Genomic DNA, 15213 nt, shown 5'->3' with positions numbered 1-15213 from the left:
TTTTTTGGGGGGGGTAGAAAATTTTAGGGGGGGGGGGTAATTCGTGTTTGGGGGGGGTAAAATGGCGCGCGAAGCGCGCCGAAATTTTTTTTTACCCCCCCCAAAATTTTTACCCCGGGGGTAAAATTTGATTGGGGGGGGTAATTACCCCCCCTAAAAGTCTGTTGGGGGGGGTAAATACTCCCCCCAAATCTGTTGGGGGGGGTAATTACCCCCCCCAAACTAATTTACCCCGGGGGTAAAATTTTTGGGGGGGGTAATTTAATTATGTAAAAAAAGCACCTACCTAATCTATTAAGTTAATAAGTACTATCTTATAACATAAAGTAGTAAGTAAGGTTTATTTGACTATAGCTTCAGATTTCATTACTTTTAATACTGAGTTCTCCTTTTTAGGAAAGCTTCACATAGATCCCATGATGGTTCCACACTATTATAGGTCAATCCTTTGAGTGGTTTTAGGCTATTTTTCTCCTCCCTTTTTACCCTTTAGAAAACACGAGTTCTTAGATGCTAAGGGCGCCACTACTATTCAAATATATAGTAGTATCTCATTCTTTAGAACATAAAAATACAATAATTAACTCACTAACCAATGAACCAATATGATTTTACTTTAAAGTGAAGCGTCTTATAGGTCCTGGTAAGTTTTATAACTAGTTTTGAGACACCCTGACATCCTCCCAAAAGAAATCGCCTATAGAAATTCTTTTCATTATTTAATGAAATATTTAATTTAGTTAGGTATCTATTTTATGGAATCTTCAGTGCTTTACAATTACATCATAGATCCCCGGGATGGTTTTAGCCCTTATAAAGGCCCAAGCAAATAAAACATGATCAAACTATTAAATTTTTTGTTATCATGGTTAAGAACTTTTTTAACTGGTTGGACAGTAAAATTTTTTTCTTAAGAACATTCAATTTGGGGGGGGTAAATACCCCCCCAAAAAATTTTTTTTTAAAGAACATTTATTTTGGGGGGGGTAATTACCCCCCCCAAAATGGTTTGGGGGGGGTAAATACCCCCCCCAAAATCGTTGGGGGTGCCTACGGCACCCCCAAGGTAGGGGTAATTTTTTTTGGGGGGGGGTATTGTTCACAAAATTTTGGGGGTGCCTACGGCACCCCCAAAATCGTTTGAGGGTGCCAAATGGCCCATTACCCCCCCCCTTGGACGCCTATGCAGCGGATATTAATCGGTTTCGAAGCTATGCCGGATAATGATAACCAATGGTTTTTAAGGGGAAACTAAAATATAAATATTAAATAATTACTAAGCTTAATTTGCTTGTAACTTAATTTTCTATCATAGGCGTCAAATCAAGTCCTTATAATAAAGTAACAAGATGTCTGTTTGTCTGTACCGAAGGATCTCACTAACTGCTGAACCGATCGGGTTCTCCTAGCTTCTCATACGTCCCGGGAACTATTTTTGGGGAGGGTATCACCACCCTCCCAAGAGAAATCACAAAAAATCTAATTTTTTTACATAGAGACTTGAGTGCTACTAGAGGCCTCTAGTGGCGTAGCTGCTAGTATAAATATAAATACATACAAGCTCTAAATACATAAAGCTGCCCTACTAAAAAGACAATTAATCAATAAAAAACGTATATACGTGTTACTTACATGTTGTATATGTTTTAATTTATAAATTCATTCAGCATATTAAAGATAGAATACCATTTGTACAATGTGCAATGTCGTAGTATAGGCCAACATATTAACAAGGATGTAAATAAAACATCTTTCGGGGCGCTTAAATTTATAAATGTATACTTCTATTTGTTAAAGATTCTGTTTTTTTTTATAATTAAGCTTCTTCAATAATGTTTAATTACTAATGTAGTTATATTCTTTAATAATGGTTTAAATATGATCTCTATAATGGTTAGACAAATGATCTGTACTATTCCGGAACGCGTTGCATTGGTTCCGGCAAATTGTTTGTTTTTTTTTAATGAAGGGGAGGGGATAAATCATCATATTTTCAAAATTTTAGATCATATTAAGATACTAAAGCAAAGCATGTAGATTGTAGAAGGGGTGTGTCAAATTCACATTACCTCTTTAAATCCTGCGAATGCCACTGTATTGAAGACATGGATTATATAGTAGCTGCGCCTTAATACTGGGCAAATTATCAGCGACATGTCTCAGGGAAGGAGGGGATATTTAGCTGTTTATTACACTAGTCCTCAAAGTTTTATAATAACGTTTTCTAATTCGTTAGCTTAACAACTTTGGGGCCTTTTATTGAATTTTAATTGGTTGGTTCAGTAACCACAAATTGTAATCTACAGAAGGGGTAACTTTGTGTATCATGATTGGGGATGTACATCAATTTAACGGCCAATGTCTTATCCCTTTAGATCCCTGTATATATCAGAGACATGTCCGCATGAATTAATGGCAAAAAAAACAGAATCAATTAATTTTAATCCCAATCGATATAATATTACTGGATTTTGCACCAAAGTTTCAAGTACTCTAATAAAGTGAAACTTTTAGCTGGCCAAATTGATGATCTTTACCCCATCCCCTCCTCTTCTACTGGATGAACGAACTGACCAATAAAGAGGTCCATATTTGCAAACTAAATTGACGACAAACTTTACCCTATCAATATATCCACGTATTGTCCTATGTCCATTGTCCGCAAGAATCAATGGCAAAAAAAAAACAGAATCAATTAATTGTAATCCCTATGTCGGGTGATAGACGTTAATGGAAGCGCAGCTACACTACACTACTTGGAGACCGTAGTCATCTACACATATCTTTATCAACTACATTTTCCCCTCTTTTAATGCATTATCCGATTATATAAAGCTTTTTTTTGTCTGAAGCTTAAGATCTTATCAAATACTGAACAAATTTGATTCTTTGTTTTAGATAAGTTGACATGATTTATGTAATGGTTTTAGCCTATTTCGTTAGCTCCTCTTTACCCCTTCCAATACAAAGCCCCTAGATGCTAGAGGCGTAGCCGCTAGATAGTAATAAATTAAAGCAATTAAGAATTACATGTTAAGGTTTTAAGTTTGGATAAAGTTAGGTTAGGTTAGCCCGGGGATTGTTGGTTTATGCTCCCTGATATGCAGAGGCTTTAGCGCATTTAGTCGCTGAAATCCCGTTTGGTTCTTATACTAATAAAACTCCTTTATGCTTTGTCCCTAGCACCTAGGAACTGTATATTTGAAGGAAACATTGTGCTTATAAATAGCCTAAATCCTTCTTATAGAAGATTCAGTCGATTCAGGGGTTATCGAAATCTGAATGGAAAATAAACTAACTATTTCATATTATGGGTAATTGTGTGCATTTTTAAGAATAGATATGCAGTATGTACTATGTATGTATGATGCACAGTTAAAAAGGTTTGATATCATTAATATGAACCCTCGCCCTTTCCCCCACGGCACTACTACAACCCTTGACATTTTTCCTATTCATATGATAATTACTTTCCCTTTTTGTGACCCAACCTATGGTCTATAGCCTTTCTAACCCCTTGCACCCCTAAAGCCCTTTTTTCGCTCCTACACCGGAAAAAGGAGAAATTATAAGTTTCTAAAATTAGATCTTATTTCATCTGAAGTAAAATAGCCCAAAACCATTACAGGCCTATGTAAACCTTAGAGAACCCAAACAGTTAAGTAGCCATTGAGATCTTAAGCTTCAGACAAAAAACCTTACTACATTATATGGTAGGATAAGAAGTACAACAAATAAAATAATCTAGTGATTAAATATACCTTTTTAATGGCGAAAAATTTGTTCAAAAATTATTTTTTTTTTCATAAATTTTTGTTGAATTAATTCATCCTTTTTCTCTGATTAATAAGGTCCCCAAGCCTCTCCCACTGCTTTTTTTGCCTGTACTGCTTTAATTTAAATTTCCCCTTGCTTGGACACATTTCAATGCACATTTGTGTGTGTGTGTGTGTGTGTGTGTGTGTGTGTGTGTGTGTGTGTGTGTGTATGTGTGTGTGTGTATTGGTGATAATATCAAAGGGTAAAATTGCGGTGTTTTTAAAATTTCAGCTACCATGCATGGTTAGTTTTATATGTTATAAATTAAAGTAACAGGATGTCGAACTGTCTCTGTGTTTGTATGTCTGTACCAAAGGAACTCGTCAATAAATGAATCGATATGGTTCTCCTTTACAAGGTAGCTTTTCATAGTTCCAGGGAAGGTTTAAAACTAATTTTGGAGATTGTACCACCCTCCTAAGAGAAATTGCCTCTAGAAAAATTAAACCTCCAAACGAAAGACTCTAATGTCCCTAGAGGCCTGTTGATTTTCAATATTATTTTTGACTGTTTGGATGTCAATTTTAATCTATATTTAGTCTATTTAGATTTTTATTCTGTCGATTCAAATGAAAAAGCAAATTTCTTGAATTGTATGTGTTTTTTTTGTGTTAATATAAAATAGCGAAAAAAACATGCATGCTGTGAAAAGTCTAAAAATTCATGTTGAACTCAATAATGGAGCAGGAATAATTGATAAAAAGTGGCAGTGTTCAAAATTTTAATGTGTTCCATAGTTGGGTAATACCATGACAATCAGGCATAAAGGATCAGGTTTTGGGTGCCAAAGTATACCTTAAGTTATCAAAATATAGATAAACTAGCAATGACGCCCCTAGAGGCCTATTAGGAAAGAGAAGAAGTAAAAAAATATTTTTGGCGGGTTCATTTTTTCACAGGGGCGATTTCTCTTGGGAGGGTAATGGTACCCTCCAAAAAAGGATCAGGTTTTGGGTGTCAAAGTATACCTTAGGTTATCAAAATATAAATAAACTAGCACGTACGCCCATAGAGGCCTCTAATAGAATTTGGTCGACATCCCCACTCAAAATTTTCATGTTTTAAAAATCAAAGTAAAAAATTTCTAGGGCCGATTTTTCTTAGGAGGGTAGTCCCTCCCCTAAAATAGTTATAAACCTTCCCAGGACCAGGACCAGGTTGAGTAGTTAGCGAGATCTTTCGTTAAACACAGACAGACATACATCCTGTTAATTTTATATAAGATTATTTAAGAAAAATTTATAATGTCATATTGATGAAATAAATTTTATGGATGTTGGAGCTGCTATTCCCTCACCTCTCCACCACAATAATAGCCTTAAACCTGACCAAAATATATCAAATACAAAACTTCACTGAAAATTATAGACCTTTCTATACAATTCCAGAATTTTACCAAACACATACAGACAAACATCAAACTACTATATATAGGTGATTCAAGGCAGAAACTCTTTATAGTGCCTATAAAAAAAGGGATAAATTTAAAAACTTTTGGCCGAGATATCCTGAATGACGTCATATTAGAATAGTCCATTATTCTAAAATGATTGTCATTCGGGATTTCTTGGCCAAAAAATGTTAAATTTACCCCTTTTTTATAGGCACTATAAAGATCTTTTTCAAGGCACATTTTTGTTTCCTTTGATTCTTAAAATATGTGCATATTACTGAGCCTACTGCATAGGATGCTACCGATAATCTACTGAATTAATTAACTTTTACACTATAGTAGACACACTCAGGGATATAAAGGGATAAGACAATGGCCCATAAATTGGTGTACGTTCCCAATACATAAAACTCCCTTTTCTGTAGATTACAATTAGTGGTTGAAACGTTTGGACACTCAACAAAAAAAATCATTGACAGTCCCCAAAATTTTAAAGCCAACGAATAAGATAAAAACTTTGGGGACTAGTGTAATAAACAGCCCATTGTCCCCTTTCTTCCTGAGACACACTACAAACAAGAAAACTTTTGTCGAAAAGAAGCGCAGCAATATAAAGCTAATAAATTGAAGATTGGTATAGATATTTATCGAATCGTATTATAGACATATTTTCTTGGATATAAAAATGAAAAATAAAAAGGTTTTAAACTGGTTTAAATTTTATGATTTTTACATTAATATGAAAAACTTTTAAAAAGAAAATGCTTCACATGATTTTTCAGTATGGCTGATAATCAAATTAATCAGTTCCGAAGCCATACTGGAATATCCGTTAACGTTTCATCAATTAGGGTTAAATTTAAGTGGTGGATAATCTTGGTGCCAATATTCTAGCACTGAAACTAAACTTAGGTGATATTGTTGCTATAGATTAACAATGCAATAGATTAGTTCATTAGTTTAAGTAATAAAAGATTACTAATAGAAGAAGTTTGGAAAACTCTATTAGAGTATTATTGTTATCAAGTATTAATGCACAAATCTTTGAATCTGTACATAATGGATATAGAATGTACAATGGATATTGTCGTCAATTTAAGTTGCTAACATGGACATCAACTATTGGTCAGTTCGATCATTCAGTAGGAGGGGATGGGATGTGCAAAAAGGAGGGAATGGGCATTATCATTATTTTAGCCCGCTGCGAGTTTCACTTTATTAGATTACATGAAAATCTGTAGTAAGATCCAAGTAATAATACATCCATTTTGTACATATACAAAGCTAAGTTACATCATAAAAACTTGAATTTCAGATAATTTATAAAAAGTATATTTATTGAATAAATTATAAAAATACACATACACAGTATATACTAACAGGGATCCAAAGGGATAAGACAATGACCGATAAATTGATGTACATCCCCATTGATGATACACAAAATGACCCCTTCTAAAGATTACATTTAGTTGTTGAAGTGTTTAGACTCTCAACTTATTGGACCAACCAATCCAAATTCAATTAAGTTGTTAAGCCAACGAATTAGAAAACGTCATTGTAAAACTTTGGGGACTAGTGTAATAAACAGCCCAATGTCCCCCCCCCCTCCCTGGTATATACCACACATTGATAGGAATATTTTTTTGTAGTTGTCACATTTAATAATAGGATTTCAGATAGGTTTTTATGCTTTGTGGGAATTATTCAGGTTTTTTAAAGGCGAAGCTTTTCTATAATTAGGGTCGGTCCGTCCGTACGTCCGTCCGTCCGAGATAGATAGCTTTTATTCGTTAATTTAGGCATGTTAGAATTGTCCTATCGATTTCAAACTTTGCATGGTGATTTCTGTAGTAGTTAGGTACGATTTAGAAAGCGTAGCAACTCTATAATCGTTACCAGAATGTCCGTACGTCCAGTTAAAACTTTTTTAACAGTCAATTTTTATGCGATATAATTAATTGATTGATCTGACTTTTGGAATACTGATTCCTAGGTCAACAAAGTACAATGTCGTAAGCGATGCATCTCTATAATCCAATCATAAAAGTGTATAGTATGTCCTTAACAAAATCCTGTATTTAAGTTTTTTTCCCACAAATTTACTTTAAAATGTTGTTACGAATTTTATAAATTTATATTCTGATTTTTTAGTTCTGACACTCTGAAGTGTTGATGTTCATTTGTCCTACCATTTCAGAACTTCGCTTTTATGGATGTTGTCATCCTTGTTTTTTTTCTAAATTTAATATATGTGGGAATTACATAGTTTTATAATTTTATGATTCTAAAATAACAAAAAGAAACTTTTTTTGTCTTATTATTCTATCTCTAAAAACAGAATGATATCCTTTTTTAAAAAGTAGTAAGAATTTTAAAACTACTGAACTGATTAAGATCTTCATTTCAGGACAGCTTAGAATAGTTCCTTGAATGGTTTTGGGCTATTTTATTTTTAGATTCAAAACCTTCAGACGTTTTAGGCTCTTTTCTGAATTCTTCTTACCCCGATAAATACAGGGCCCCTAGATGTTAAGAACGCAGCTGCTAGTTTATATGTAAAGTACTTTATGCATGACATAATAGCTTAAAACCTGCCCAGAGAAAGTACAAAGCTTTTAATAGAAGTTGTAGTTATTTATTTTCGAGATATTACTGGACAAGAAACTTCGGGTATAGTCCTTTCCACGACATCCCTCCATAAGGAGCGATTCTTAGTAATTTTCACAGTAGCTTTTCTCCTATTTCTAGCCCCTGCGGGGGGCTCTAATCCTGCGGGGCCAATTACCTAACCCTGTGGGACAATCACCTAACACAATATAACCTAACCTAACCTAAAATAACCTATAAAAAGTCATTTTAAAAATACGAAGAGTCGCTCCTTATGGAGGGATGTCGTGGAAAGGACTATACCCGAAACTTCTAATAGCTATACTTCACAGGGAGGGAGGGGACATTGGGCTGTTTATTACACTAGTCCCTTAGTTTTATGATAACGCTTTCTTATTCAGTGGCATAAATACTAACACAGGACTTTTCTTGAATTTTGATTGGTTGGTACATTAAGTTGAGTGTCCAAACGTTTCAACCACTAATTGTATTCTAAAGAAGGGGTAATTTTGTATATTTTTGGGGATGTACTTTAATTTATAGGCCATTGTCTTATCCATTTAGATCCCTGTTATGATATGCTGTATACTATTTTTGTCATTCTTGTTTTTTACCAAGTAATTTAGCCCTGATTTTGCTGCCCTAAAACTCAGAGATCTGAAGGGACGAGGCAATCGACGATAAATTGTTGTATCCCGCATTTATGAAAAACAAAATTACTCCTTATATAGATTAAAATTATTTGTTGAAAAGTTGAAACACTGTTTCTTTTTGCAAACTCTAAGTTTTTCATCTAGAATTAAGTGGCACTATGAGTATATAAATTTTGAGGGGTTACATCATTTAAAGTCGATTGTCCCCTCCCTGTCTGCCTAAAAAACTACAGAATCATTCCATGACTAGAACATTTTTCTGAATTTCAATTGGAAAGCTTTGAAAATCTTTTAGACGGTGTATAGTATCCTTTTCAGAGATCTGATAATATATAGATTTTAAAAATAATAGTGGCAAGACCCTAGTCTTAAAATGCATCGCCCAAAGAGCTTTAGGATCACCTCCCCCCCCCCCCCACTCTTAGCTCCAATATTAAATTTTAAAGAAATAATACTAAACTTTTCTTAAAAATTCTGAACAATCGGCAAACTGTTTTAAATATCTTAGCTGACATGTACAAGGGTTATATAAATAGTAAACAGTGAAAGCAATGAATATTACGAGACAAAATAAAGACAGTTGTCTGCAGATAAGAAATTGAAAAACGATTGGATGAGTTTCTAGTTTGTAGACCCTGAAGGGTTTAAGGTTTAAGAAGAACAAGTGGATAATTTCTATAAAACTGTACGAAACATGTGTTTTAATCAGGGTTCAGAATAGTTATTTCTCGCATCGTATAATAACAGCTTTCCGCGGATATAGAATGTACAATTATAAGATTAAAACCAGTTTTTATAGCCCCAAGGTGCCGAAGGCACGGACTAAAAAAACTGGTTTTAATCTTATGATTGTACAAACATTTTTATATTCGTAGAAAGCTGGATATAATACGATGCTAGACAGTAGACATAGTTTTTTCGTATGGATGAGAACCGGTTCCTATCCACCGGATTCGAATAAATACCAGAAAAAGATATTACGCTAAATTATTGTGAAGATTCCTCAGACCAATGACCATCAAACGTTTCAAATTTCGATAACTCAGAACCGATTGACTTCCCCATTTTATGAAAGCTTCACATATGTCTAGGGGTGGTTTTAGGCTATCTTATTTATATATTGAAGTTTTCAGATGAGTTTAGGCGAAAACAGTAAAAGTGTCTAACTATGACGTCAGAAAAAATTAACAATTAACCAATAAGAAGCCAGTACTCACTGTGGTAAAATATATAGCGGCCTCTCATTAGTTAATTGTTAATTTTTTCTAACGTCATAGTTTGACACTTTTACTGTTTTCAGTTTAGGCTATTTTTCTGATCTTCCCTATTAATTAGAAAAAGTCCCTAAATGCTTTACAAATATAAATTAACATTTTATAATTCTATGATATTAATTAATCCATGAAAAGTATAATAATAATATTCATTAAAGTTATTATATTGAGTAATTCTGTATAGAATGACAGGCCAGATTTTTATAACCCTTTTGCTTACAAACAATGGATTTATTAATATTTGGATGTTACACTAGATTTTCATGTTCTATAATAAAGTAAAACTCGTAGCAGGCTAAAATAAAGTACCCGCTTTACCCCATCCCCTGTTCTCCATTTGTATGAACGAACTGATCAATAAATAATGTCCATATAAGCAACCTAAATTGACGACATTTTTTTTTATTTGTCATAATATCCACGTATTTCTACATCAATTCTTACAAACACCATCAAGGGTGTGATATCGCATCTGAAATTTTTAGATTGCACTTGAAGACGTATCTGTATATATGGGATTTGAATCGATATATTATAACTTGGATGCTCGTAGCTGGCTAAAATAACGATACCCCTCTTCCAGCCCTTTAACCCCTCTTTCTGTACAAACGAACTGGCCAATAAATGAAGTCCATATTAGCAACCTAAATTACACGGCAAATTTCCCCCTGTCCACGTATATTCTTTAAACATCCTCTATCACTATACTACCTTACTAGCGGATACGCCTCTAGAGGCCGCTACGGGCACTTATAAACCTTCCCAGGACCTATGAGAAGCTACCATGTAAAGGAGAACCATATTGGTTTAGCGGTTAGCGAGATCCTTCGGTACAAGCAGACATACATCCTGTTACTTTATTATAAGGATAGGTATTTTTTCTAAATCTGCAAAATTTAAATAACTTTAAATCTTGTAAAAATAGTTTTTTTTAAAGAAGTATAAAAATAGGAAAGGTACTAGAGGAGTAGGAACGCTGTAATAAGGCATCCAGGGAGATAAGGGACAATGGACATTGGACTGTTTATTACACTAGTTCCCAAAGTTTTATTATAACTTTTCTTATTCGTTGGCTTAACAACTTTGGTAAATTTTATTGGTTGGTTCATTGTAATCTACAGAAGGGGTAAATTTGTGTATTGTCATTAAGGATGTACATAAATTTATCGGCCATTATCTTATCCCTTTAGATCCCTGGTTATGAAGCATTTCTAGACATTTCCTCTCCTCCCAGCCCAGCCCAGCTGAGCTAGGTTTGCTAGGATATCAAATCCAAGACCATTGAACAAGACAATTTATCAGGACTCAAACATCATTTATTTAAAGACTAAATGTAACCAGGATTTGTGAAGAGTTTGTGTGTGTGTGTGAGTGTGTGTGAGTGTGTGTGTGTTTGTGTTAGTGTGTGTATGTGTTAGTGTGTGTGTGTGTGTGTGTGTGTGTGTGTGTGTGTGTGTGTGTATGTGTGTGTGTGTGTGTGTATGTGTGAGTGTGTGTAAGTGAGAGAATGAGAGAGAGAAGAAATATTTCTAGCTGTCAGGGGGTAAGATGATAAATTGAAGTAAAGACCAGAGATCTTTTACTACTGTGAATTTTAGCAAGAACAAGGATGACAACATCCATAAAAGCGAAGCACTGAAACGGTAGGACAAACGGACATTAACACTTGTATAGTATCTGAACTGAAAAAGCGGAACATAAATGTATAAATGTCGAATCAAAATTATAGGTAAATTTGTTAAAAAACTGCTTAAAAGCAGGATAATGTTTATGGACATACTTACATTTTTGGACTTGATTATAGAGTTGCTTCGCCTATAATATTGTTTTTTGTTGTCCCAGGAATCAATATACCAAAAATCAGATCAAACGGATAATTAAAACACTTGAAAATTTGTTGTTAAAAAAGTAGAAAAATCAACATGTTTAAAATGGACGTACGGACATTCTGGTAATGATTATAGAGTTGCTACGCTTTCTAAATCGTACCCAACTACTACAGGAATCATCATGCAAAGTTTGAAATCGATAGGACAATTTTAACATGCCTAAATTAACGAATAAAAGCTATCTATCTCGGACGGACGTACGGACGGACGTACGGACGGACCGACCCTAATTATAGAAAAGCTTCGCTTTTAAAAATATGAGAATTGTATGAAGAAAGGAGATAGATAGATACATAGACAAAGATCTAAACAGAGAAAATAAAAAATAGAAAATACGAATACTTAAACTTAAAAAGATCAGGGATCTAAAATGATAAGACAGTGGCCACTAAATTGATGAACGTACCCAATGATGATACACAAAATTACCACTTCTGTAGATTACAATGAGTGGTTAAAACTTTTGGAATTTCAACTCCATGAACAAATAAATCGAAATTCACTATAAGTCCCCAAAGTTGTTAAGCCAACGAATAAGAAAACGTTATTATAAAACTTTGGGGACTAGTGACATCCTAACGTCCCCTCCATCCAAGTATAGACATACAGTATTTTATAACGAAATAATTTCCTCCAGGCTACATCTATATTAACAAAATTCACCCTTCCTACAAAATGGCCTAAAACCTGGTAAATATGTCCGAAAGTTGTTGAACAATCTGCGCTTATGTATCCAAGATCTTATTCGACATACATTATATAAATATATACATTTGAATGCCTAATATCTCGAAAATAATTTAATTATATTTAAAACTTTGTTATTAAAAAATATTTAAGTTTGTTTTCTAATTAAATTTTTTTTACATGAAATGATCAAAGTATACAAAAATTAACTGAAAATAAAAGTTTAAAGAATTATAGCAAGGAAGATCTTGAGGTCATATTAGAGAATTAATTCCATGTTTGTTAGTATAATAACAATGGATATAGGATATCATGATAGAGAAAAATTTGTCGTCAACACAGCTTGCTGATATGGACCTCATTTATTGGTCAGTTTGTACATCCAGTTTGAGGGGAGGGGATGTGGTAAAAGGGATGGATTTTTCCCCTCTAACACTGCTTCGCTTATAATTGTCCTTGTGATTACAATAAATTCAGGGATATAAAGGGATAAGACAATGGCCGATAAATTGAGGTATATCCCCACTGATGATATATACAAAATTTCTCCTTCTGTAGATTATAATCGGTGGTTGAAACACTCAACTTAATGAATAAACCAATCAAAATTCAATTAAAGTAAAGTTGTTAGGTTAAGTATAAAGAAAACGTAAATATAAAACTTTGGGGACTATTTTAATAAAGAGCCATTATCCCTTTCCTTCCTGAATAAATGACATATGCAGAAAAGTTCAATACAAGCACAAATTCAAATCTATGTACATATTGAATAATTTTTCAATACACATTTAAAATTTATTAAAATTCAAAACTTATCATTATGGCTTTATATCAACATGCTTGTTCAAAAGGACATCCTGAACTTTAGTTTTTTATTCGTAAAAATATTTATATCTTTTCTTACCGAGAAGTTTTAAGTAGGGCTCGGCAACGGTGCGTAAGCAGCCTGTGACCCTCAATAAAATGAACTGTTTACAATTTTAAAATCTGTTTAAAGTCTAAACCTGACCCAAATATGGCTTACCCTCTATTCAAACATTTTTTTAAGCATCCAAACGGGTTTAAGTTTGAGGCTTAGTCGCAGTTGACTCGCGGCTGCCGAGCCCTGGTTTTCAAGAAGTTCTTAGATGGTTAAGAAAAGCTGATTTTTAAAAAGAAATTGAAGTTCTTTATCTTCCAAACAAACCAGTTTTGTTGGCCATGAGGGCCGAGGGGCCGAGGGACCATGCTAATATAACTAGTAATAATTTTATGGTTTTTATTTTAAAATTCATGGAAAATTGTCTGAATTACGATGCTTTACATTATTTTTTTGTATGGCTGAGAACTGGTTCTAATCCTGCGGATATTAATCGGTTTTGAAGCCATACTGGAAAAAAAAATTCGAGTGTCCTTTTGCACAAATACTTATGAATATTTTATTCAAAAGCAGTGAAAATTGCATTGATTTGCTCGCTCTACGTGATTGAGATTATATGAATGAAAGCGTGGCCCCGTTTATAATCACCATGAAAATTTCATTTCAATCATTTTAAATTTCCAAAAGATTGTTATTAAAAACATGAATTATTGAGATGTGTGGATTTTGATTAAATAATTGATAATTTCTTTTCATATTAAAAATCTATATTTATGAAGTTTGAATTTGAAGCACAGCTTTTTTGCAAGACATAAACGCTCGCTGTCGTTAAGGTGATAGGTTTGATTCTCGGTCCGACACCACGTCATAATTAAAGACGTTTAAAGTGGTTCCTACTGCTGCTACGCCAGGTGAGTGCGACATTAATAGTTAGAGTAGGGTGATTGCCCTTGCACAAAACAGGCGTAAGTCATAACCTTGCAAAATTAGGACTTCCAAAAGATGGTCATGCAATCAAAGGGTTGGTTGTCTGAAGGACTTTTGACCTTATGACTATGCACATCATTAAACAAGGTTCGGTACAGAGATAAACGAAAATAAGTTCCGTCCTAAAAAGGTTGTATGTAAGGAAATGAGAAAAATAAAGAATGCATTGATGGGATTTCCACTATTCGTTGCAGGTATAATGGTAACTTTGAATTTTACTGATCCTGTCTGTAGACAAATATAAAAAAACTGAGTGAAAACATTTATGATATTTATTGAAATTGAAGTATTCAAAATATCATTAAATCTTTTTATTGTTATCTACCAAACATAAAAAAAACAAGGATGACAAGTTGACTAGATGCATTTAAGCGAAACTGTAAAACGTCAGGACATAATAACATTAACACTTGTAGAGTGACAGAGCTGAATAAATAGAATATAAATGTGTATGTTTTAAGAAAATAAATTGTAAAATACTTTTTAAGGTCATGCTTACATTTTTAAGGACTTGAATATGGATTGCTTCGCCTATAACGTTGTACTATATTGTCCAAGAAATCAGTATTTAAAAAATCAGATGAATAGGATAATTATATCACATAAAAGTTGTTGTACAAAAGTTAAGAATTAACATGTTTTTTTATAGACTACTGACTTCCTGGTAACGATGCTTTCTAAATCGTACCTAACTGTTTAAAGAATCATCATGCAAAGTTTGAAATTAAATTGTTAGGATAATTCTGACATATATAAATTAATTAAAAGAGCTATCCTTATCAGACGGACGGACTGACGAACCGACCATAATTATTGAAAAGCTTTCTTTTAAAATCTAATATTATATTATAATCTATTTCAAATGTTAAATAATCCAAAAATTAATTTGTGTTACCTATGGACATAATTGTGCTAGTTTAAAGGTTTATTTTCTTTTTTTTAGCAATCGAAAAAATCCCAAATGAAAGAAAATTAAAAAATCCCTCTTTTCCGTAAATCTGCCCAAAACATTGTGTTTATCGAGCGCCAAAATGGTTTGGAA

This window comes from Acartia tonsa, chromosome 4, assembly GCF_053477335.1.
Source record: "Acartia tonsa isolate MP-2025a chromosome 4, ASM5347733v1, whole genome shotgun sequence".
Classification (NCBI taxonomy): domain Eukaryota; kingdom Metazoa; phylum Arthropoda; class Copepoda; order Calanoida; family Acartiidae; genus Acartia; species Acartia tonsa.
This window is presented reverse-complemented; position numbering follows the sequence as displayed.